This window comes from Tursiops truncatus, chromosome X, assembly GCF_011762595.2.
Source record: "Tursiops truncatus isolate mTurTru1 chromosome X, mTurTru1.mat.Y, whole genome shotgun sequence".
NCBI classification, from domain to species: domain Eukaryota; kingdom Metazoa; phylum Chordata; class Mammalia; order Artiodactyla; family Delphinidae; genus Tursiops; species Tursiops truncatus.
In genome coordinates this window covers 67,777,908-67,802,623 of record NC_047055.1, presented here as the reverse complement: position 1 = coordinate 67,802,623, position 24,716 = coordinate 67,777,908, and the positions used below count along the sequence as shown (strand labels likewise).

Sequence of the window (24,716 nt, the reverse complement as noted above, 5' to 3'; positions counted from 1 at the left end):
AAAGTAACAATATGACAAAGGTTTTAAGTAAATAAAATAGAGGTAAATGAGGTAAGAGTTTTAGGTAAACTCTATAGGAATAATTATGTTTTGGGAATGTCCATCTAAAATAGTCTCTCTTCTTTTATTTATATATTTTATTTTTTTTAAACAATAAAAATTTATTGACTATCTACTAGCCTTACATCACAAGGTATTATGTCATAAGTAGGGTTTGTGTATGGAGAAAAATACAATCATTAAAATAAATGCACTGTATTTCTTTATTTTGAATTTTTATTTCTCCTTTTTAAATTTATTTATTAACATCTTTATTGGAGTATAATTGCTTTACATTGTTGTGTTAGTTTCTGCTGTATAACAAAGTGAATCAGCTATATGTATACATATATCTCCATATCCCCTCCCTCTTGCATCTCCCTCCCACCCTCCCTATCCCACCCCTCTAGGTGGTCACAACGCACTGAGCTGGTCTCCCTGTGCTAAAAATAGTCTCTCTAGATTTTCATAACTTTAAACTAAGTTAAATGAAGAGAATGCATTGACTCTCTGGGTCATTGCAAATAGGATAAAATATTAGAACATTAATTGCTGGGCAGGTCTAAGTTTACCTACCTTTGCCTTCTTGAGGGAGAATGACTAAAGCGTAAGTTGTCAATCAGGAAATGCTAGTATGACAGAGTTTATAATTACTTGCTTCTTGGTTTTCACTAGAGATTAAAGTTTTAAGGTTAAGAATTATAAGGGAAACATTTTAGTATGCAAAGATGTAGGATGTGTGTTTTCAGCAAACAAGGTATGAGGAATGAAATGCATTTTTGTTAAAGGGGAAAAGGTGTTTCTGTCCTAGAGCTGGTTGTTTCTGAATGGAAAAGAAAGTGAGGAACAGACTAATATGGATATAATATGGATACAGAAAATTGTGGAAGGTTTGTGGAGGAGGAAAACTGAAAGAGTTGTGTGTGTGGTCAGGATTGGCTAAGATAAGATTGAACTTAATTTAGAAAATGAATTTCAAACTAGAAAATGAATTTTAAAGGTAAAGTGGTACAAAACCTGAATTTGGTTCTCTAAGAGGACAAAGTTTTCTTAAAATATTGAACTGCTTTTGGTAATTGTGAATTTCTTTAAGTGATCTGTATTTGCCATTGATCTTTTATTATCACTGGTTAAAACTTTTTGATATTTTTGACAAACTTCCCAAAGATCAAATTCTAAATGAAGTTCATTCGACCTCTAGCTAAATTTGAGGTTTTCCAAAGGGTCCCTGGAACACCTCAGATTGTTTTCTTTCTATTGCTGAGAGGAATATTAAACTAATTAGACTTATTTGGTATATTAAATTATGTGGGAAGCATTATCAAATAAGTGGTGATAACATTTCTTAGATTGTATCATATGGGTAAACATTAATATACACATTCTAGAAACTATATGGAACTCCTGGGCTTCCCTGGTGGCACAGTGGTTAAGAATCCACCTGCCAAGGCAGGGGACATGAGTTCGAGCCCTGGTCCGGGAAGATCCCACATGCCACGGAGCAACTAAGCCCATGGGCCACAACTACTGAGCCTGTGCTCTATAGCCTGAGAACCACAGCTACTGAGCCCGCACGCCTAGAGCCTGTGCTCTGCAACAAGAGAAGCCATGGCAATCAGAAGCCCATACACTACAACGAAGGGTAGCCCCCGCTTGCTGCAACTAAAGAAAGCCTGCATGCAGCAAAGACCCAACACAGCCAAAAATAAAATAAATTAATTAAAATTTATTTTAAAAGACTATATGGAACTCCTAAAATGCTGATGTATCCTGGTAAATGATCAGTCATAATTTTAGTAATTATCTTAAAATGTTTTATGTCACAGCAGTAACCAAGTTTCTTTTCAATTGCATTGCAATCCTGGTTGGTTGATGCCAAAGCAAAAAGGCTTCCTTTTAATGGTTAGAGATGATCAATTGGTATTCATGGTTTTACAGTGGCTTTTGAATAACTCTATAACTACTTGTGAAGAAGTGGGGAAGAACGATGAAATCCTTTGTGTGCCAGCATGTGTGCTATTACATCAGGGAAAATAAGAAAATGGAATGAGACTGAGGGTATGTTGCTTCAAATCTTAACTCCTCCGGCTGAGCTCAGGACTTCCCCTCCTTCTAGGGATCAATTAGAAAATCCTGTGTTAGTTTCTGGGGCACAGGGAATTGGTCTGGTATCATAATTTGAGACCCGACAGGGCACCCAATTTGGGCCAGGAGCCACTCCCAGGGCAAGGTAATTTCCATTGCCGTTATCTCACATAGGGGGCTAAATGCAAATAATCAGCCAGATGGGTTTCTCAGGTGTTTTAATTGGAAAGATTGCAACCCTCCCTTATAGGGAGGATCCTCTACACCTGAAGCCCACTTGGCAGTACCCAGCTGAACAAAATTAGGACCCCAATGAAGGAAGAATGCCCTTATTAGAGCACTACTTATTAGTGCATCTTGGCAGGGCTTTGAAAAGGGGAACCAAAGCAAAAGAGTTTGAACAAAATTCAAGAGACTCAAAATAAAAATCCTTTCCAAAAATTCAGAGAGGTCTTATCAGGCCTACAGACATCATCTTAATGCAGATCCTGAAGCCCCCTAAAATATTAGACTGGTAAATTTGACCTTTATTTTGGGCAAAGTGCCTCAGATATCAGGTGAAAGTTGCAAAAATTAGACGGTGCACTTGGAATAAATCCTTATCAATTGGTAGATGTTGCTTTTAAAGTGTTCAACAGGGAGCAACAACAGAAGAAAGAAGATGCAAAATGAAACACCACTTTTTGGCAGTGGTATTGGATTCCTGGAAGCTGAGTAACCGAAGAGAGGTAAGCCACTATTGGGGAAGGAAAAATGTGCTTCTGTAAGGAGGAAGAACATTGGAGAACAGATTGCCCTAGGCTGAAACGTAAGAAGAAAATAAAAGACAAGAACCTCTCATATGGTAGAAAGAGGAAGATTCTGAAGAATGAAGAGGCCCAGGGGCTCCCTTGGACTTGAGGCAACTAATTCCCCACAGGAGCCCCCAGTAAAATTGACAGTGAAGAATGAGCTGATTAACTTTTTGATAGACTTCACCCTAAAGTTTTTCACCAGAACAGCTTGACAGAGTCCCACCAGAGCACACTTTAAGCCTACAGATGGTGTTCATGAAAACTCCAGGAAAGGAAACAGAGCTCTCCCCCACCCTCAAGGTCTACAAAAGGGTAAGACCAGAAGTGTGTGTTAACAGCAGCCCAGGGAGGCCCAAAAACACATGGCCAATAGTAATCCCATTAAAAAGGGATGCTGGGACACCTAATCTAAAACAACATCCTCTGAGGCAAGAGGAGCACTTCTCCCACAGATTGACTTGTCACTACCAGCCAGTGTATTCCTAGCCAGTGTATTCCTTGTGTCTGCCCCTCCAGGACGTCTACAAAATTGGTGGTATTGGCACTGTCCCTGTGGGTTGAGTGGAGACTGGTATTCTCAAACCTGGCATGGTGATCACCTTTGCTACAGTCAATATTACGACTGAACTAAAGTCTGTTGAAATGTACCATGAAGCTTTGAGTAAAGCCCTTCCTGGGGACAATGTGGGCTTCAATGTCAAGGACATATCTGTCAAAGATATTCATTGTGGCAATGTGGCTGGTGACAGCAAAAATGACCACTGATGGAAGCAGCTGGCTGCACAGCTCAAGAGATTACTTGAACCATCCAGGCCAAATCAGTGCTGGATATGCACCTGTGCTGGGTTGTCACACAGCTCACATTGCTTGCAAGTTTGCTGAGCTGAAGAAGATTGATTGTTATGGGGAAAAGCTGGAAGATGGCCCCAAATTCTCGAAAACTGATGATGCTGCCATTGTTGATATGGTTCCTGGCAAGCCTATGTGTGTTGAGAGCTTCTCTGACTGTCCTCCTCTGGGCCATTTTTGCAGTTCGTGACATGAGCCAGACAGTTGCTGTGGGTGTGAAAGCAGTGGACAAGAAGGCAGCTGAAGCTGACAAGGTCACCAAGTCTTCCCAGAAATCTCAGAAGTCTAAATGAATATTATCCCCAATACTTGCCACCCCAGTCTTAATCAGTGGTGGAAGAATGGTCTCAGAACTGTTTGTTTTAATTGGTCATTTAAGTTTAATAGTAAAAGACTGGTTAATGATAACAATGCATCATAAAATCTTCAGAAGGAAAGGAGAATGTTTTGGGGACCATTTGTTTTGTGTGTGGCAAAGTTATTAGTTTTTAAAATCAGTACCTAATTGGTTAAAGCCCTCCTTAAGGAAATTATCTCCTGATTTGGATTAAGCCATTGGAACTACATTCATCCTGGAGCCCACAGTCAACAGGAAAAACCAAGAAAATGAATAGTAACTTAACTTGGGATAAGGCCTTGCCAGTTGCTCTGATATTGATCAGTGTCTCCTTCTAAGAAGCAAGCTTAAATTAAGCACTTTTGAAATATTGCATGGTAGGCCATTCCAGGTGTCTGCCCAGGTGAGAGAATCTATAAGTGCTCTAAAAGAACTAGCAGTTGCCAAATACATTAAAACTTTGGGCACTATACTAACCTCTGTTCATGAGTTTGCCTCCAACAAGTCTGCATATCCAACTGAAGCAGATAGTAATTTCAGTGCAGCTGGAGAAGGGTTAATCAATTTGTTTAACTTTGTCCAAATAATTACAACAGGAATTTAGTGTTCGTATTGAGAACTGGAACCAACACCCCAAGTTCAGTTACAAATTAGACAGAGTGCTAAGGGGTTTCATCAGGTTCAAATAGTTGTAGCTAAAAAAAGACTGACTAAAGATTATAAGGAATATTTGTCACCTCCATTCAGCAGGAAGTAGCCAGAATGGTCTTTGTCCCTTTTCCCACAAGATTGTGGAATGGACATTGACAGTGCAGAATTGTAACAGGGAAGAATCTTTGTATTCTATTACAAGTTAATCACTAAAGGGATGTTGCATGTAAGCTTAAATATACATAATGGCCCATCTCTGGAACCCTGCCTCCCAGGTAATGAGCATTAAGCTAAGCTACTTTTGTTTAGCTCACAGGAAATATCCTGACCAGGCCCACCTGTGAATGACTGCAGGAACACATCCCCTCTGAAGGCTGACCAGAATCAGGAAATATTTTACTTGATTCCTTCCCCTTTCAGAAGAATCCTGAATTCCTGAATTCTAACTCAGGCAAGATGTATTTTGGGGACGTGAGTCCACTATCTTCTTGGTCTGCTGGCTTTCTAAATAAAGTCATTATTCCTTGCTCTAACAACACATCTCTTGATTTACTGGCCTGTTGTGAAGCAAGCAGTATGAGCTTGCATTCAGTAACAATAACTTTTAATTCTACTATAAAAGATAAAAGTATTAAAAACAATTATAGATTATGTTAATGATACATATCAATAGTGTGTAATGAGTGAGGAGGAGAGATAAAGCTGAGACTTTTTGTATGCAAGTGAAGTTGTTATCAACTTACTTTAAGTTATTATCAGCTTAAAGTAGACTATTATAGCTCTAAGATATTTTAGGTAAGCCCCTATGTGACCACAAAGAGAATACCTATAGAAGTTACACAAAATAAAAAGAAGAAAATCAAAATCTATCAATACCAAAAAATAAAAATCCAATGGGAAGACAAAGGAAGATAGAGAGAAAAAGAGGGACAAAAGAATCACAAGACAAACAGAAAAGAGCTAACAAAATGGCAATAGTAAATCCTTTCCTATTAATAATTACATTAGATGTAAATGAACTAAATTCCCCAATAAGGAGAGTTACTGAATGGATTAAATAAGAAAGATCCAACTTTATGCCATCTGTAAGAAACTCACTTTAGATTTAAGGATACACATAGGCTGAAAATGAAGGAATGGAAAAAGATATTAGCCACTCCTGCTTTGTTTTCTTTTTATTATGAGACACAGACTTTAAGTCAAAAACTGTTTCTAGAGATAAAGATATTATATAATAAAAGGGTCAATTCAACTGGAAGATATAACAATTCCAAATACATATGTGCTCTGATGTTGAGTGCATAAGTACACTGACAAACTGAAAGGAGAAATTGAAATAAAATAATAGGAGATGTCAGTAAACCCACTTTCAATAATAAATAGAACATTCAGACAGAAAGTCAATAAAGAGCAGAATAGAGCAATGCTGCATACCAAATGGACCTAACGGACATATACAGAACTTATCATACAACAGCAGAAGAATACATTTAAAGTGCACATGGAACATACACTAGGATAGGTCACACATTAGATCACAAAATAAATCTTAACAAATTTAAGAAGATTAAAATCATACCATGGATCATTTCCTACCACAATGGAATAAAACTAGAAATCAATAGCGGCAAGAAAATGGGAAAATTCACAAATATGTGGAAACTAAATAACACACTATTTAACAACCACTGGGTAAAAGAGGAAATCAAAAGGGAATTTTAAAAAATATCTGAAGACAAAAGAAAATGAAAACACAACTTACCAAAACCTACAGGATGCAGCAGAAGCAGTACCAAAAGGGACTTCTATGGTAATAAAGGCCTACATTAAAAAAGATCTCAAATAATCTAACTTTATACCTTAAGGAATTATAAAAAGAACAAAATAAACCCAAAGTTAAAATAAGGAAGGAAATAATAAAGATTTAGCAGAATTTTTTTTAAACTAGAAAAACAATAGAAAAAGTCAACAAAACTTTGATTCTCTGAGTATTGATATTCATTGGACAGTTAGATGAAAATGAATTGCAAATTATTAATGAGTCACAAATAAGACCTATTTCTTGAAAATGGAATAAACATCAACTGATACTCCTATAATAACTATTACACTATTAAAAGAGGTAAGGCCCCTGAAAAAAAAATTTTTGGAAGAGATGGATTTTAGAAAAAAATGAACAATAATGACAAACCCTTAGCTAGATTAAATTAGAAAAAGAGAAAAGACTCAAAATCAATTGGAAATGACAAAAGAGACATTACAATGGATGCCTCCAAATTTATAAAGATCATAAGGAACTATTATGAACAATTGTATGCCAACAAATTGGATAAACTACAATAAATTGATAAATTCCTAAAAATGTACAACCTAACAAGAATGAGTCAAGAAGAAATAGAAAGCCTGAACAGACCAATAAAAATATAAGGAGATTGAAGTAGTAATCAAAAGTTTCCCAAAAAAGAAAAGCCCAGGCCCAGTTGGCTTCACTGCTGAATTCTACCAAATATTCAAAGAAGACTTAATGCTAATTGTTCTTAAATTCTTCCAAAAAATAAAAGTAAAAGGAATACTTCCAAATTTATTTTATGAGGTCAGCATTGCCCTGACACTAAAGCCAAAGATATGACAAGAATAGAAAACTATAAGCCAACATCTCTGATGAATATAAATGCAAAAATCCTCAATACAATACTACCAAACTGAATTCAACTCATCAAGTAGATTACACACCATGACCAGGTGAGGTTTATTCCCGAGATGAAATGTTGGTTTAACATATGAAAATCAATCAATATGATATATCATATTATCCAAATAAAGGATAAAAATCACACAATTATCTCAATAGAAGCAGAAAATAGTTTGTTCTACATACATTCACAATAAAAATTCTAAACAAAATAAGAATAGAGGGAACTTTCGTTACCAAAATGAAAGCCATTTAGAAAAGCCCACAGCTAGCATCCTAATCAATGGAGAAAAACTGAAAAGCTTTTCCTCTAAGATTGAGTACAGGGCAAGAATCTCCACTTTGCCATTTCTATTTAAATAGTACTGAAGTACTAGTAAGAGCTAGACAAGAAAAAGAAATAAAAGGCCTTCAAATCAGAAAGGAAGAAATAAAATTATCTTTCTTTATAGATGACATGATCCTATATGTGGAAAACCCTAAAGAGTCCATAAACAAAAACTGTTAAAAGAAATAAATGAATTCAGTAAAATTGCAGGATACAAAAATAAACATATAAAATCAGTTATATTTCTTCATGCCAACAATGACTAATCTGAAAAGGAAATAAAGAAAACAATCCCATATACAATAGCATCAAAAAGAATAAAACACCTAGGAATAAAATTACCTAAGGAAGTGAAAGATCTGTACACTGAAAACTATAAAACATTAATGAAAGAAATTGAACCAGACACAAATAAATGGAAAAATAACCTGTGTTCATGAAGTGAAAGAGTTAATATTGTTAAAATGTCCATACTATCCAAAAAGACCTAGAGACTCATTGTAATCCCTAACAAAATTCCAAAGGTGTTTTCACAGAAATAGAAAAAAACAATTTAAAAATTGGTATAGAACCACAAAAGGCCCTGAATAACAAAAGCAATCTTGAGAAAGAAAAACGAAGTTGAAGACATCACACTTTCTGATCTCAAATTATATTACAAAGCTATAGTAATCAAAACAGTGTGGTACTGGCATAAAAACAAGCATGTAGACCAATGGAACAGAATAGAGAGTCCAGAAATAAACCCAAGTACATATGCTCAATTAATTTTTGACAAAGTTGCCCAGAACACACAATGGAGAAAGGATAATCTCTTCAATGAATGGTATTGGGAAAACTGTATATCCACATGCAAAAGACTGAAACTGGGCCCTTTCTTATACCATACACAAAAAACCAACTCAAAATGGATTAAAGACTTAAATGTGTGACTTGAAAGTAATAAAAGCACTAAGAAGGAAGTTTATAGAGATAACCACCTACATTTACAAAGAAGAAGATTTCAAATAAACAACGTAAATTTACCCTCAAGGAACTAGAAAAAAGGAACAAAGCCCAAAGTTAGCAGAAGGAAGAAAATAATAAAGATTAGAAATAAATATGAAATAGAGAATATTAAAAATTGACAATCTAAAATATGATACAAATGAACTTATTTACAAAACAGAAACAGACTCACAGACAAAGAAAACAAAATTATGGTTACCAAAGGGGAAAGGGTGGGGAGTTTGTGATTAGGAGATACAAACTACCATATATAAAACAGATAAACAACAAAGTCCTAGTGTATAACACAGGGAACTATGTTCAATATCTTGTAATAACCTATAATGGAAAATAAAATGAAAAAGAATATATATATATATATAAATCACTTTTGCTGTACACCAGAAACACAACATTGTAAATCAACTATACTTCAATTTTAAAAAAGAAAATGTAGTATAATATATACATAAATAGAATATTATTCAGCCTTAAAAAAAAGCAGGAAATCCTGCCATTTGCCACACCATGGATGAACCTGGAGGACATTATCCCAAGTGAAATAAGCTAGACACAGAAGTACAAATACTATATAATACCACTTATATGAAGGATCTAAACTAGTCAAACTTATGGAAGCAGAGAGTAGAATGCTGGTTTCCAGGGTCTGGTGGGAAGATGGAAATGGGGAGATGTTAGTCAAAGTGTATAAAGCTTCGGTTATGCAAAATGAATGATTCTTAGAGATCTACTCTACAATGTGGTGCCTAGAGTTAATACTGTATTGTATACTTAAAAATTGGCTAAGTGGTAGATTTTATTTTAGGTGTTTCAAAATAATAACAATAATGGTGGTGGTGGTAGTAATAGTAGTAGGTAAAGAAGGCAGGGTGAAACTTTTGTAGGTGATGGATATGTTTATTGACATAGATTGTAATGATTGTTTTACAGATGTATCTCCAAACACATGAAATTGTGTACATTAAGTATAGCTATTTGTATGTCAATCATACTTTAATAAAGTGGTTAGAAAGGAATAAAAGAAAAGGGAAAAAGGAAAACTATGAGAATTTGTTACTAGCAGACCTGCACTTCAAGAAATACTAAAATATGTTCTTCAGAATGAAGGAAAATGACACCAGGTTGAAACAGAGACACTCAGAATAGAATGAAGATTAATAGAATAGAATCTGGATAAATAGAAAAGATAATTTTTTTTCTTTGCTATTTACCTTTTTTTATGAGTCACACACTAATTATAGCAAAAATTATAATGTTGACTTGTGGGATTTATTATCTATTTATAAGTAATAAATATAACAATTGTAATATCAATGAGGGGAGATGTCAAGCATATGAACTTATACAGTTGCAGGGTTTCCATTTTTTTACATTAAATGATATAACACTAACCATAAGTGTATTGTAAAATGTTTAGAATGTATATTATAATGCATAGAGAAACCTTTGGATATTTAAAATAAAAAATCAAAGGTAAATTAAGTGATGCTAGAAAATATTCAAATAATCTAAATAAAGGAAGGGAAGGAGGAACAGAGGGAAAAAACAGAGGAGACATGTAGAAAAGAAATAATAAGATTGTAAGAAGATGTCCAACCATATAAATAACACCATTAAATATTAATGGATAATAAATCTGTATACTTTTAAGACACTAGTTTTGTGGTAATTTGTTAGAGTAGCAATAGGAAAGAAATACAACTTATATCAATGAACAAATTTAAATTGGTAAAAATATTCTTCCCACAAAGGAAAGTCCAGGCCCAGATGACTTCACTGGTGGATTATATCAAATATTTAAATAAGAAATATTAACAATCCTACACAAATATTAGAAAGTGGGGGGTGATAATACTTACCAACCCATTTCATGAGGTATTACTCTGATACCACATCACAAGATTATAGAACTACAGAACAATATTCATGATGACCAGAGATGCAAAATTCCAATAACAATTTAGTAAATTGTATCCAATAATATATAAAAATCATAATTCATTATGGCCAAATGGAATTTATGGCAAGAATTTAAGTTTAGCTAGTTCAAGATGGCACCATAGGAAGATCCTGAAACTCCCTTCTCACTCACACACTGAGTCTACAGCTACATATGGAACAATTTCTTCCTAAAAAGACAAAGTCTGGCTGAGTGATGACTACACATTGGACAAAGGAAAAGAAAACCACATCAAAACAGGTAAGAGGAGTGTTCTTGTCCCTGTGGTGAGCCACAGCCACCCGCGCCACTGCAGGAGACCCTCAAACACTAGCAGTCTGAGCCGTGTGGATGAAAAGCTCTTGGTGCTGCAGCCAGGAGTCAGTGCTGTGCCTCTGAGGTGGGAGAGCCAACTTCAGGACACTGGTCCACAAGAGACCTACCAGCTCCACATAATACCAAATGGCGAAAATCTCCCAGAGATCTCCATCTCAACACCAACACCCAGCTTCACTCAACGACCAGCAAGCTACAGTGCTGGACACCCTATGCCAAACAACTAGAAAAACAGGACCACAACCCCACCCATTAGCAGAGAGGCTGCCTAAAATCATAATAAGTCCACAGACATCCCAAAACACACCACCAGACATGGACCTGCCCACCAGAAAGACAAGATCCAGCCTCATCCACCAGAACACAGGCACTAGTCCCCTCCACCAGGAAGCCTACACAACCCACTGAACCAACTTTAGCCACTGGGGACAGACACAAAAAACAACGGGAATTACGAACCTGCAGCCTGCAAAAAGGAGACCCCAAACACAGTAAGATAAGTAAAATGAGAAGACAGAAAAACACACAGCAGATGAAGGAGCAAGATAAAAACCCATCAGACCTAACACATGAAGTGGAAATAGGCAGTCTACCTGAAAAAGAATTCAGAATAATGATAGTAAAGATGATCCAAAATCTCAGAAATAGAATAAAGAAAATGCAAGAAACATTTAACAAGGACCTAGAAGAACTAAAGATGAAACAGGCAACGATGAACAACACAATAAATGAAATTAAAAATACTCCAGATGGGATCAATAGCAGAATAACTGAGGCAGAAGAACGGATAAGTGACCTGGGAGATAAAATAGTGGAAATAACTACTGCAGAGCAGAATAAAGAAAAAGAATGAAAAGAACTGAGGGCAGTCTCAGAAACTTCTGGGACAACATTAAACGCACCAACATTCGAATTATAGGGGTTCCAGAAGAAGAAGAGAAAAAGAAAGGGACTGAGAAAATATTTGAAGAGATTATAGTTGAGAATTTCCCTAATATGGGAAAGGAAATAGTTAATCAAGTCCAGGAAGCACAGAGAGTCCCATATAGGATAAATCCAAGGAGAAACATGCCAAGACACATATTAATCAAACTGTCAAAAATTAAATACAAAGAAAACATATTAAAAGCAGCAAGGGAGAAACAACAAATAACACACAAGGGAATCCCCAGAAGGTTAACAGCTGATCATTCAGCAGAAACTCTGCAAGCCAAAAGGGACTGGCAGGACATGTTTAAAGTGATGAAGCAGAAAATCCTGCAACCAAGATTACTCTGCCCAGCAAGGATCTCATTCAGATTTGATGGAGAAATTAAAACCTTTACAGACAAGCAAAAGCTGAGAGAGTTCAGCGCCACCAAACCAGCTTTACAACAAATGCTAAAGGAACTTCTCTAGGCAAGAAACACAAGAGAAGGAAAAGACCTACAATAACGAACTCAAAATAATTAGGAAAATGGGAATAGGAACATACATATCAATAATTACCTTAAATGTAAATGGACTAAATGCTCCCACCAAAAGACACAGATTGGCTGAATGGATACAAAAACGAGACCCATATATATGCTGTCTACAAGAGACCCACTTCAGACCTAGAGACACATACAGACTGAAAGTAAGGGGATGGAAAAAGATATTCCATACAAATGGAAACCAAAAGAAAGCTGGAGTAGCAATTCTCATATCAGAGAAAATAGACTTTAAAATAAAGACTATTAGAAGAGACAAAGAAGGACACTACATAATGATCAAGGGATCGATCCAAGAAGAAGATATAACAATTGTAAATATTTGTGCACCCAACATAGGAGCACCTCAATACATAAGGCAAATACTAACAGCCATAAAAGGGGAAATCGACAGTAACACATTCATAGTAGGGGATTTTAACACCCCACTTCCACTTATGGACAGATCATCCAAAATGAAAATAAATAAGGAAACACAAGCTTTAAATGATATATTAAGCAAGATAGACTTAATATGTACAGGACATTCCATTCAAAAACAACAAAATACATATTTTTCTCAAGTGATCATGGAACATTCTCCAGGATAGATCATATCTTAGGTCACAAATCAAGCCTTGGTAAATTTAAGAAAATTGAAATTGTATCAAGTATCTTTTCCAACCACAACGCTATGAGACTAGATATCAATTACAGGAAAAGATCTGTAAAAAACACAAACACATGGAGGCTAAACACTACACTACTTAATAGTGAAGTGAACACTGAAGAAATCAAAGAGGAAATAAAAAAATACCTAGAAACAAATGACAATGGAGACACGACGACCCAAAATCTATGGGATGCAGCAAAAGCAGTTCTAAGAGGGAAGTTTATAGCAATACAATCCTACTTTAATAACAGGAAACATCTCGAATAAACAACCTAACCTTGCACCTCAAGCAATTAGAGAAATAAGAACAAAAAACCCCCAAAGTTAGCAGAAGGAAAGAAATGATAAAGATCAGATCAGAAATAAATGAAAAAGAAATGAAGGAAACGATAGTAAAGATCAATAAAACTAAAAGCTGGTTGTTTGAGAAGATAAACAAAATTGATAAGCCATTAACCAAACTCATCAAGAAAAGAAGGGATAAGACTCAAATCAATATAATTAGAAATGAAGAAGGAGAAGTAACACCTGACACTGCAGAAAAACAAAAGATCGTGAGAGATTTCTACAAGCAACTCTATGCCAATAAAATGGACAACCTGGAAGAAATGGAAAAAGTCTTAGAAATGCACAACCTGCCAAGACTTAATCAGGAAGAAATAGAAAATATGAACAGACCAATCACAAGCACTGAAATTGAAACTGTGATTAAAAATCTTCCAACAGGCCTTCCCTGGTGGCGCAGTGGTTGAGAGCCCGCCTGCCAATGCAGGGGACATGGGTTCTTGCCCCGGTCCGGGAGGATCCCACATGCTGAGGAGTGGCTGGGCCCGTGAGCCATGGCCACTGAGCCTGCGCGTCCGGAGCCTGTGCCCCACAACGAGAGAGGCCACAACAGTGAGAGGCCCGCGTACCGCAAAAAAAAAAAAAAATCTTCCAACAAAGAAAAGCCCAGGATCAGACAGACGGCTTCACAGCCGAATTCTATCAAACATTTAGACAAGAGGTAACACCTATCCTTCTCAAACTCTTCCAAAATATAGCAGAGGGAGGAACACTCCCAAACTCATTCTACGAGGCCACCATCACCCTTATACCTAAACCAGACATGGATGTCACAAAGGAAGAAAACTATAGGCCAATATCACTGATGAACATAGATGCAAAAATCCTTAACAAAATACTAGCAAACGGAATCCAACAGCACATTAAAAGGATCATACACGATGATCAAGTGGGGTTTATTCCAAGAATGCAAGGATTCTTCAATATATGCAAATCAATCAATGTGATACACCATATTAAAAAATTGAAGGAGAAGAACCATATGGTCATCTCAATAGATGCAGAGAAAGCTTTCGACAAAATTCAACACCCATTTATGATAAAAACCCTCCAGAAAGTAGGCATAGAGGGAACTTTCCTCAACATAATAAAGGCCATATATGACAAACGCACAGCCCACATCGTCCTCAATGGTGAAAAATGAAAGCATTTCCACTAAGATCAGGAACAAGTCAAGGTTGCCCACTCTCACCACTCTTATTCAACATAGTTTTGGAATTTTTAGCCACAGCAGTCAGAGAAGAAAAGGAAATAAAAGGAATCCAAATTGGAAAAGTGGAAATAATGCTGTCACTGTTTGCAGGTGACATATAATACTATACATAGAGAATCCTACAGATGCTACCAGAAAACTACTAGAGCTAATCAATTAATTTGGTAAAGTAGCAGGATAGAAAAGTAATGCACAGAAATCTCTGGCATTCCTATACACTAATGATGAAAAATCTGAAAGTGAAATCAAGAAAACACTCCCATTTACCACTGCAACAAAAAGAATAAAATATTTAGGAATAAACCTACCTAAGGAGACAAAAGACCTGTATGCAGAAAATTATAAGACACTGATGAAAGTAATTAAAGATGATACAAATAGATGGAGAGATATACCATGTTCTTGGATTGGAAGAATCAACATTGTGAAAATGACTCTACTACCCAAAGCAATCTACAGATTCAATGCAATCCCTATCAAACTACCACTGGCATTTTTCACAGAACTAGAACAAAAAATTTCACAATTTGTATGGAAACACAAAATACCCCGAATAGCCAAAGCAATCTTGAGAATGAAAATCGGAGCTGGAGGAATCATGCTCCCTGACTTCAGACTATACTACAAAGCTACAGTAATCAAGAGAGTATTGTACTGGCACAAAAACAGAAATATAGATCAATGGAACAGGATAGAAAGCCCAGAGATAAACCCATGCACATATGGTCACCTTATCTTTGATAAAGGAGGCAGCAATGTACTGTGGAGTAAGGACAGCCTCTTCAGTAAGTGCTGCTGGGAAAACTTGACAGGTACATGTAAAAGTATGAGATTAGAACACTCCCTAACACCATACACAAAAATAAGCTCAAAATGGATTAAAGACCTAATATAAGGCCAGAAACTATCACACTCTTAGAGGAAAACGTAGGCAGAACACTCTATGGCATAAATCACAGCAAAATCCTTTTTGACCCACCTCCTAGAGCAATGGAAATAAAAACAAAAATAAACAAATGGGCCCTAATGAAACTTTAAAGCTTTTGCACAGCAAAGGAAACCATAAACAACCCTCAGAATGGGAGAAAATATTGGCCAGTGAGACAACTGATAAAGGATTAATCTCCAAAATTTACAAGCAGCTCATGCAGCTCAATAACAAAAAACAAACAACCCAATCCAAAAATGGGCAGAAGACGTAAATAGACATTTCCCCAAAGAAAATATACATATTGCCAACAAACACTTGAAAGATTGCTCAACATCATTAATCATTAGAGAAATGCAAATCAAAACTACAATGATATGTAATCTCACACAGGTCAGAATGGCCATCATCAAAAAGTCTAGAAACAATAAATGCTGGAGAGGGTGTTGAGAAAAGGGAACACTCTTACACTGCTGGTGGGAATGTGAACTGGTACAGCCACTATGGAGAACAGTATGGAGGTTCCTTAAAAAACTGCAAATAGGACTACCATATGACCCAGCAATCCCACTACTGGGCATATACTCTGAGAATACCATAATTCAAAAAGAGTCATGTACCAAAATGTTCATTGCAGCTCTATTTACAATAGCCAGGAGATGGAAACAACCTACGTGTCCATCATCAGATGAATGGATAAAGAAGATGTGGCACATATATACAATGGAATATTACTCAGCCATAAAAAGAAACGAAATTGAGTTATTTGTAGTGAGGTGGATGGACCTAGAGTCTGTCATACAGAGTGAGGTAAGTCAGAAAGAGCAAGACAAATACCGTATGCTAACACATATATATGGAATTTAAGAAAAAAAATATCATGAAAAACCTAGGTGTAAGACAGGAATAAAGACACAGATCTACTAGAGAATGGACTTGAGGATATGGGGAGGAGGAAATGTAAGCTGTGACAAAGTGAGAGAGTGACATGGACATATATACACTACCAAACGTAAAATAGCTAGCTAGTGGGAAGCCGCCGCATAGCACAGGGAGATCAGCTCGGTGCTTTGTGACCACCTAGAGGGGTGGGATAGGGATGGTGGGAGGGAGGGAGATGCAAGAGGAAAGAGATATGGGAACATATGTATATGTTTAACTGATTCACTTTGTTATAAAGCAGAAACTAACACAGCATTGTAAAGCAATTATACTCCAATAAAGATGTTTAAAAAAAAAACAAAACAGGTAGGATAGGTTGGGACACAATCTTGCCATAAATCCCTCCCTTGGCATTGCAATCCACAACTGGAAGGGAACTGAAATCCCAGAGCTTCTCTCTGAAGACAAGAGGGTTCAGACCCCACATTAGACACCCCAAATTTTAAGATGTGCACCTAAGAGACAAGCCCCCCAATCTTCTAAATTTGAAAACGAACAGGGCTCACATACTGAGGCCCACAAGACAGTAGCAATCTGAGAAACACATCTTAAAGGACTCACGCACTCAGACTCATCTGCCCCACGGCCCAACTCAGAGGCAGCCGATAGTGCCTAGACTTAAATTGAAAGAGGCTCACCTACTCATATTGAAACCTTGGCCTGAGGGGCAGGCATTTAATTTAACACACACATCTAGGAGCCTGCTGGAAAACTCTCCTGGGATTTAGATTGGTGGGTGACATCTTTGTGCTCTCCCTTTACCATGTTTCAGACTTCACATGCATCTCATATCCCAATTTTTGGCAGCTGACACCCAGGGAATGTCTCTTCATTGCCTGGCTCTGGAGGCCAGGGGAGTTACCTTTTCTGGTACCATGAGACTGTAATAATTTGTGTCACCCACAAAGAAGCTCATACTCTTATTTAGCACTCCAGCTTTTGTGATTATTGCCTGGCTCTGGTGGCCAGTGGGGCTTATGCTCCTGGGTCCCACTGTACTACTGCCAATGGAAAAAGAGTTCATAAACAACTACCACCTCCAGGGCATAGCAAGAGACAATAAACCCAAGAACTTGGTCTTTCTGTGAAAGAGGCCTATTAGCTAATCATCATAACTGTGACCTGAGGGACAGGGTTCTAATTAAACATGCATCTAGAGGCTGACTGTAGTCCTTTCCAGAGACCTTGGAGGGCAGGCACTATCTTCACACTCACCCTCTGCCATGCTCCAGAGCACTGGTGTCTCTTGGAGGCGAGCTTTACATGTGTCTGGTTCCTGGATCTTATGGTTGATGCCCAGAGGATAACCCCTGATTGCTTGGCACTGGTGGCCAGAATGGTTTGCATTCCTGAGTCCTACAGTACTGCAGCAATCAGAGGGACAGTTCTCAGCAGGCTACCACCCCAGGGCATTGCACAGACAGCAGAATTAGACACACATACTCCCCCTGTCTTTCTGTGAAGGAGGCCACTTTATTTGTCCTAGAGCTCCAGACTGAGGATCAGGCTTCAGGTTTGGCCACACTTAGTGGCCTACAGAACTGCTCTCAAGGAACGTAGATTGTGGATGCCATCTTGGAACTCTCCCTTTGCCTTATTTCAGTTCACTGATATCTCCCAGAAAGCAGCTTATCCACTCATCTGGAGCCACAGATTTTGTGACTGCTGCACAGGAGACACCTCTAGATTGCCTGGTTTTGGTAGCCAGTGAGGCTAATGCTTGCAGCCCCTCGTGACTGTGGATATAGATATAGATATAGACAAAGATATAGATACAGATATACTTTTAAAAGCTACTGCCTGAGGGTCTGTCTTCCAGTCACCCTGAATCCAGATGCTGAGATCCTCCCCTTTGTGACACTAACAAGTATTGACACATCCTCAACTACTGGGAGCTGTTACAAATATAATAGACTGATTGGATAAGTACAGATGGTTGAGAGATGAAAAAAGGCTGGGGCAGGAATGAATGAAAAGTTTCATTTCCTACGTGAAGCCACTCCTTCAAGAATGGGAGAGGTGGTTGTTTCATCTACTGTAGAGCAACCAACACAGAGAGTCAAGCAAAATGAAGAAACAAAAAAATATATTCCAAATGCATGCACAAAAGGAAACCTCAGAAAAAAATAACTTAATGAAACAGATATAAAATTTACCTGATAAAGAGTTCAAAGTAATGGTCATAAAAAATACTGGACTGGGTAGAAGAATGGATGAACACAGTGAGAACTTCAACAAAGAGGTGCAAAATTTAAGAAAGTACCAAATAAAAGTCACAGAGCTGAAGAATACAACTGAAATGAAAAATACACTAGAGAGGTCCAAGAGAAGACTAGATGAAGCAGAAGCATCAGTCTACTCAAAGACAAGGCAAGGGAACTCATCCAATCAGAGTAGCAAGAAAATTAAAAAAAAAATTTTTTTAATGTGAAGACAGATTAAGGGACTTAAAGAACAACATAAAGCAGACTAACATTCACATTATAGGGCCCCCAGAAGGAGAAGCAAAAGAGAGGGAAAGAGGCAGAAATCTTATTTGAAGAAATAACAGCTAAAAACTTTCCCAAATTGGGGAAGGAAACAGAAATCCATATCCAGGAAGCCCAGAAAATTACAAGTAAAATGAACCCAAAGAGACCCACATGAAGACACATTATATTTAAAATGACAAAAGTTAAAGACAAGGAGGGACTTCCCTGGTGGCACAGTGGTTAAGAATCCACCTCCCAATGCGGGGGACACAGGTTTGAGCCCTGGTCCGGGAAGATCTCGCATGCCGCGGAGCAGCTAAGCCTGTGTGCCACAACTACTGAGGCTGTGCTCTAGAGCCCACAATCCACAACTACTGAGCCCACACACCACAACCACTGAAGCCCATGCACCTAGACCCTGTGCTCCACAACAAGAGAAGCCACTGCAATGAGAAGCCCGTGCACCGCAACCAAGAGTAGCCCCCGCTTGCCACAACTAGAGAAAGCCGCTGTGCAGCAATGAAGACCCAACACAGCCAAAAATAAATAAATAAATAAATTTATTTTTAAAAAAATATTAAAGACAAGAATAGAATATTTAAAGCAGCAAGAAAAATACAACCTGTTACATACAAGGGAACCTCCGTAAGGCTATCAGCAGGTTTTACAACACAAACTTTGCAGGCAAGAAGGGAATGACAAAATATATTCAAAGTGCTGAAAGAAAAAAATTCCAACCAGGAATCTTCTATCCAACAAAGTTATCATTCAGAATTGAAGAAGAGATAGAGTTTTCCAGACAAGCAAAAATTAAGGATTCATTACCACTAAACCAGACTTACAAGAAATGTTGAGGTAGTTTCCCTCTATGTCCACATTTTGGAGAGTTTTTATCATAAATCGGTGTTGAATATTTTTGAAAGCTTTTTCTGCATCTATTGAGATTATCATATGATTTTTATCCTTCATCTTGTTAATATGGTGTATCACATTGATTGATTTGTGTATATTGAAGAATCCTTTCATTCCTGGGACAAACCCTACTTGATCATGGTGTATGATCCTTTTAATGTGCTGCTGGATTCTGTTTGCTAGTATTTTGTTGAGGATTTTTGCATCTATGTTCATCAGTGATATTGGCCTGTAGTTTTCTTTTTTTGTGACATCTTTGTCTGGTTTTGGTATCAGGGTGATGGTGCCTCCCTACAATGAGTTTGGGAGTGTTCTTCTCTCTGTTATATTTTGGAAGATTTTGAGAAGGATAGATGTTAGCTCTTCTTTAAATGTTTGATAGAATTTGCCTGTGAAGCCATCTGGTCCTGGGCTTTTGTTTGTTGGAAGATTTTAAATCACAGTTTCAATTTCAGTGCTTGTGATTGGCAGTTTATATTTTCTATTTCTTCCTGGTTCAGTCTCGGAAGGTTGTGCTTTTCTAAGAATTTGTCCATTTCTTCCATGTTGTCCATTTTATTGGCATATAGTTTCTTGTAGTATTATCTCATGATCCTTTGTATTTCTGTAGGGTCAGTTGTTACTTCTCCTTTCTAATTCTATTGATTTCTAATTCTATTGATTTGAGTCTTCTCCTTTTTGTTGATGAGTCTGTGTAATGGCTTATCAATTTTGTTTATCTTCTCAAAGAACCAGCTTTTAGTTTTATTGATCTCTGCTATTGTTTTCTTCATTTCTCTTTCATTTATTTCTGATCTGATCTTTATGATCTTTCCTTCTCCTAACTTTGGGGAATTTTTGGTCTTTCTCTAATTGCTTTAGGTATAAGATTAGGTAGTTTATCTGAGATGTTTCTTGTTTCTTGAGGTAGAATTGTATTGCTATAAACTTCCCTGTTAGAACTGCATCCCCTTTTCCTGCATCCCATAGGTTTTGGGTTGTTGTGTTTTCATTGTCATTTGTTTCTGTGTATTTTTTTTATTCCTCTTTGGTTTCTTTAGTGATTTCTTGGTTATTTAGTAGCATATTGTTTAGCCTCCATGTGTTTCTATATTTTTACAGTTTTTTTTCCTGTAATTGTTATGTAGTGTCATAGTGTTTTGGTCGGAAGAGATACTTGACACGATTTCTATTTTTTTTAATTTACCAAGGTTTTATTTCTGACCCAAGACACGTTCTATCCTGGAGAATGTTCCATGAGCACTTGAGAAGAAAGTGTATTCTGTTGTTTTTGGATGGAATGTCCTATAAATATCAGTTAAGTCCATCATGTTTAATGTATCATTTAAAGCTCTTATTTCCTTATTTATTTTCATTTTTGTTGATCTGTCCTTTGGTGAAAGTGGGGTGTTACATTCTCCCTACTATTATTGTGTTACTGTTGATTTCCCCTTTTATGGCTGTTAGCATTTGCCTTATGTATTGATGTGCTCCTAAGTTAGGTGCATAAATATTTACAATTGTTATATCTTCTTCTTGGATCAATCCCTTGATCATTATGTAGTGTCCTTCTTTGTCTCTTGTAATAGTCTTTATTTTAAAGTCTATTTTTTCTGATATGAGAATTGCTTCTCCAGCTTTCTTTTGATTTCGTTTTGCATGGAATATCTTTTTCCATCCCCTCACTTTCAGTCTGCATGTGTCCCTAGGTCTGAAATGGGTCTTTGTAGACAGCATATATTCGGGTCTTGTTTTTGTATCCATTCATCCAGTCTATGTCTCTCGGTGGGTGCATTTAATCCATTTACATTTAAGATAGTTATTGATATGTATGTTCCTATTACCATTTTCTTAATTGTTTTGGGTTTGTAATTGTAGGTCTTTTCCTTCTCTTGTGTTTCCTGCCTAGAGAAGTTCCTTTAGCATTTGTTGTAAAGCTGGTTTGGTGGTGCTGAATTCTCTTATCTTTTGCTTGTTTGTGAAGGTTTTCATTTCTCCCTCGAATCTGAATAAGATCCTTGCTGGGTAGAGTAATATTGGTTGTAGCTTTTTCCCTTTTGTCATTTTAAATATATCCTGCCACTCCCTCCTGGCTTGTAGAGTTTCTGCTGAAAGTTCAGCTGTTAACCTTATGGGGATTCCCTTGTATGTTATTTGTTGCTTTTCCCTTGCTGCTTTTAATATTTTTTCTTTGCATTTAGTTTTTTTTTTTTTTTTGTGGTACACGAGCCTCTCACTGTTGTGGCCTCTCCCGTTGTGGAGCACAGGCTCCGGACGCACAGGCTCAGCGGCCATGACTCACGGGCCCAGCTGCTCTGTGGCATGTGGGACCTTCCCGGACCGGGGCACGAACCCACGTCCCCTGCATCGGCAGGCAGACTCCCAACCACTGCGCCACCAGGGAAGCCCTGCATTTAGTTTTTGATAGTTTGATTAATATTTGTCTTGATGTGTTTCTCCTTGGATTTATCCTGTATGGGACTCTGTGCTTCCTGGACTTGATTGACTATTTCCTCTCCCATATTAGGGAAGTTTTAAACTATAATCTCTTCAAGTATTTTCTCAGTCCCTTTCTTTTCTCTTCTTCTTCTGGGACCCCTATAATTCTAATGTTGGTGCATTTAATGTTGTCCCAGAAGTCTCTGAGACTGCCCTCAATTCTTTTCATTCTTTTGTCTTTGTTCTGCTCTGTGTTAGTTATTTCCACTATTTTATCTTCCAGGTCACTTATCTGTTCTTCTGCCTCAGTTATTCTATTGATTCCTTCTAGAGAATTTTTAATTTCGTGTATTGTGTTGTTCACCATTGTTTGTTTGTTCTTTAGTTCTTCTAGGTCCTTGTTAAACATTTCTCATATTTTCTCTATTCTATTACCAAAATTTTGTGTCATCTTTACTATCATTCCTCTGAATTCTTTTTCAGGTAGACTACGTATTTCCTCTTCATTTGTTTGGTCTGGTGGGTTTTTACCTTCCTCCTTCATCTGCTGCATATTTCTCTGTCTTCTCATTTTGCTTAACTTACTGTGTTTGGGGTCTCCTTTTCACAGGCTGCAGGTTCATAGTTCCCGTTGCTTTTGGTGTCTGTCACCATTGGGTAAAGTTTGTTCAGTGGGTTTTGTAGGCTTCCTGGTAGAGGGGACTGGTGCCTGTGTTCTGGTGGAAGAGGCTGGATCTTGTCTTTCTGGTGGGCAGGACCGTGTCCGGTGGTGTGTTTTCGGGTATCTGTGAACTTAATATGATTTTAGGCAGCTTCTCTGCTAATGGGTGGGGTTTTGTTCCTGTCTTGCTGGTTGTTTGGCATGGGGTGTCCAGCACTGGAACTTGCTGGTCATTTAGTGGAGCTGGGTTTTAACATTTAGATGGAGATCTTGGAGGGCTCTTGCAGATTGGTATTACATAGGACCAGCAGGTCTCTGGTGGTCCCATGTCCTGAAATCAGCTCTCCCACCTCAGAGGCTCAGGCCTGACACCCAGCTGGAGCACCAAGACCCTGTCAGCCACATGGCTTTCAACACAGGTCCTTCTGACTGGTGTGGCTTGTGCCCAAAGGAGACCAAGTTTGGTTCAGAAGCAGAGGAAACTCTATTCTCAGACTGAAGAATGGAGAGGTGTGAGCTCAAGCTCTAGAGCACACACTCTCCCAACAGGCAGTCTTTCAATGTGTTTTTAACCCCTGTTTATTTCTTTCATATAGGAAGAGGGGGAAAGCATTGTCATTTATACATTAACACTATAAGTCCTTCCTCACAGATGTTGACATTTAAGTGTCAGGAGACTGGATGTATTACAAGAAAAAGACATTGGGCTGAAAGACAGACTTAGATGTGTTCATTTATCAATACACTAATCAGCCACACAGCACATTATCAGAAGCCTACTATGCACAAGGTACTAGTGTTACAAAATACTGTAAACAAGCCTATCATCTAATATAGAGAAGACATTCATGAAAACATACTGTTTTATAGCAGTAAAATGAATGCAATAATGACAATATGAATGAAAGAATGGACCAGGAGAAAAGATATACTGAAGCCTACTGAATGGAAAATGCCCATAGTAAAGGTAGTCCTTGGGCAAACCAAAGCCTTATTTATTTTATGACTGGAAATTTGTACTTCCTTATCCCCTTCACCCATTTTGCCCACCCTCTAAACCCCTCCTCTCTAGCAACAACCAATCTGTTCTCTGTATCTATGAGGTTATTTTTTTTAATATATAGAACATTTTAAAATTTTTTGACTGTGTTGGGTCTTCATTGCTGTGTGCGGTCTTTCTCTAGTTGTGGCGTGTGTGGGCTACTCTTCATTGTGGTGTGCAGGCTTCTTACTGCAGTGGCTTCTCTTGTTGCAAAGCACAGGCTCTAGGTGGTGCGGGCTTCAGTAGCTGCAGCATGTGGGCTCAGTAGTTGCAGCACACGGACGCTAGAGTACACAAGCTTCAGTAGTTGGGGTGTGCAGGCTTCAGTAGTTGTGGCACATGAACTCAGTAGTTGTGAGTCACGGGCTCTATAGCACAGGCTCAGTAGTTGTGGTGTATGGGCTTAGTTGCTCCGTGGCATGTGGGATCTTCCTGAACCAGGGATAGAACCTGGTTCTACGTCCCCTGCATTGGCAGGTGGATTCTTAACCAGTGTGCCACCAGGGAAGTCAGAGGTTCTTTTTTTTTCTTTTGTTTGTTCAATTTGTTTTGTTTTTAGATTCCAAATATAAGTGAAATCATATGGTATTTGTCTTCACTGT

General features: G+C 37.7%; 1 pseudogene; it reads left to right on the top strand.

The window, feature by feature from the left end:
* Positions 1–2,792: 2,792 nt before the first annotated feature.
* Positions 2,793–19,711, top strand: LOC141277570 (elongation factor 1-alpha 1 pseudogene; annotated as a pseudogene).
* Positions 19,712–24,716: the final 5,005 nt, after the last annotated feature.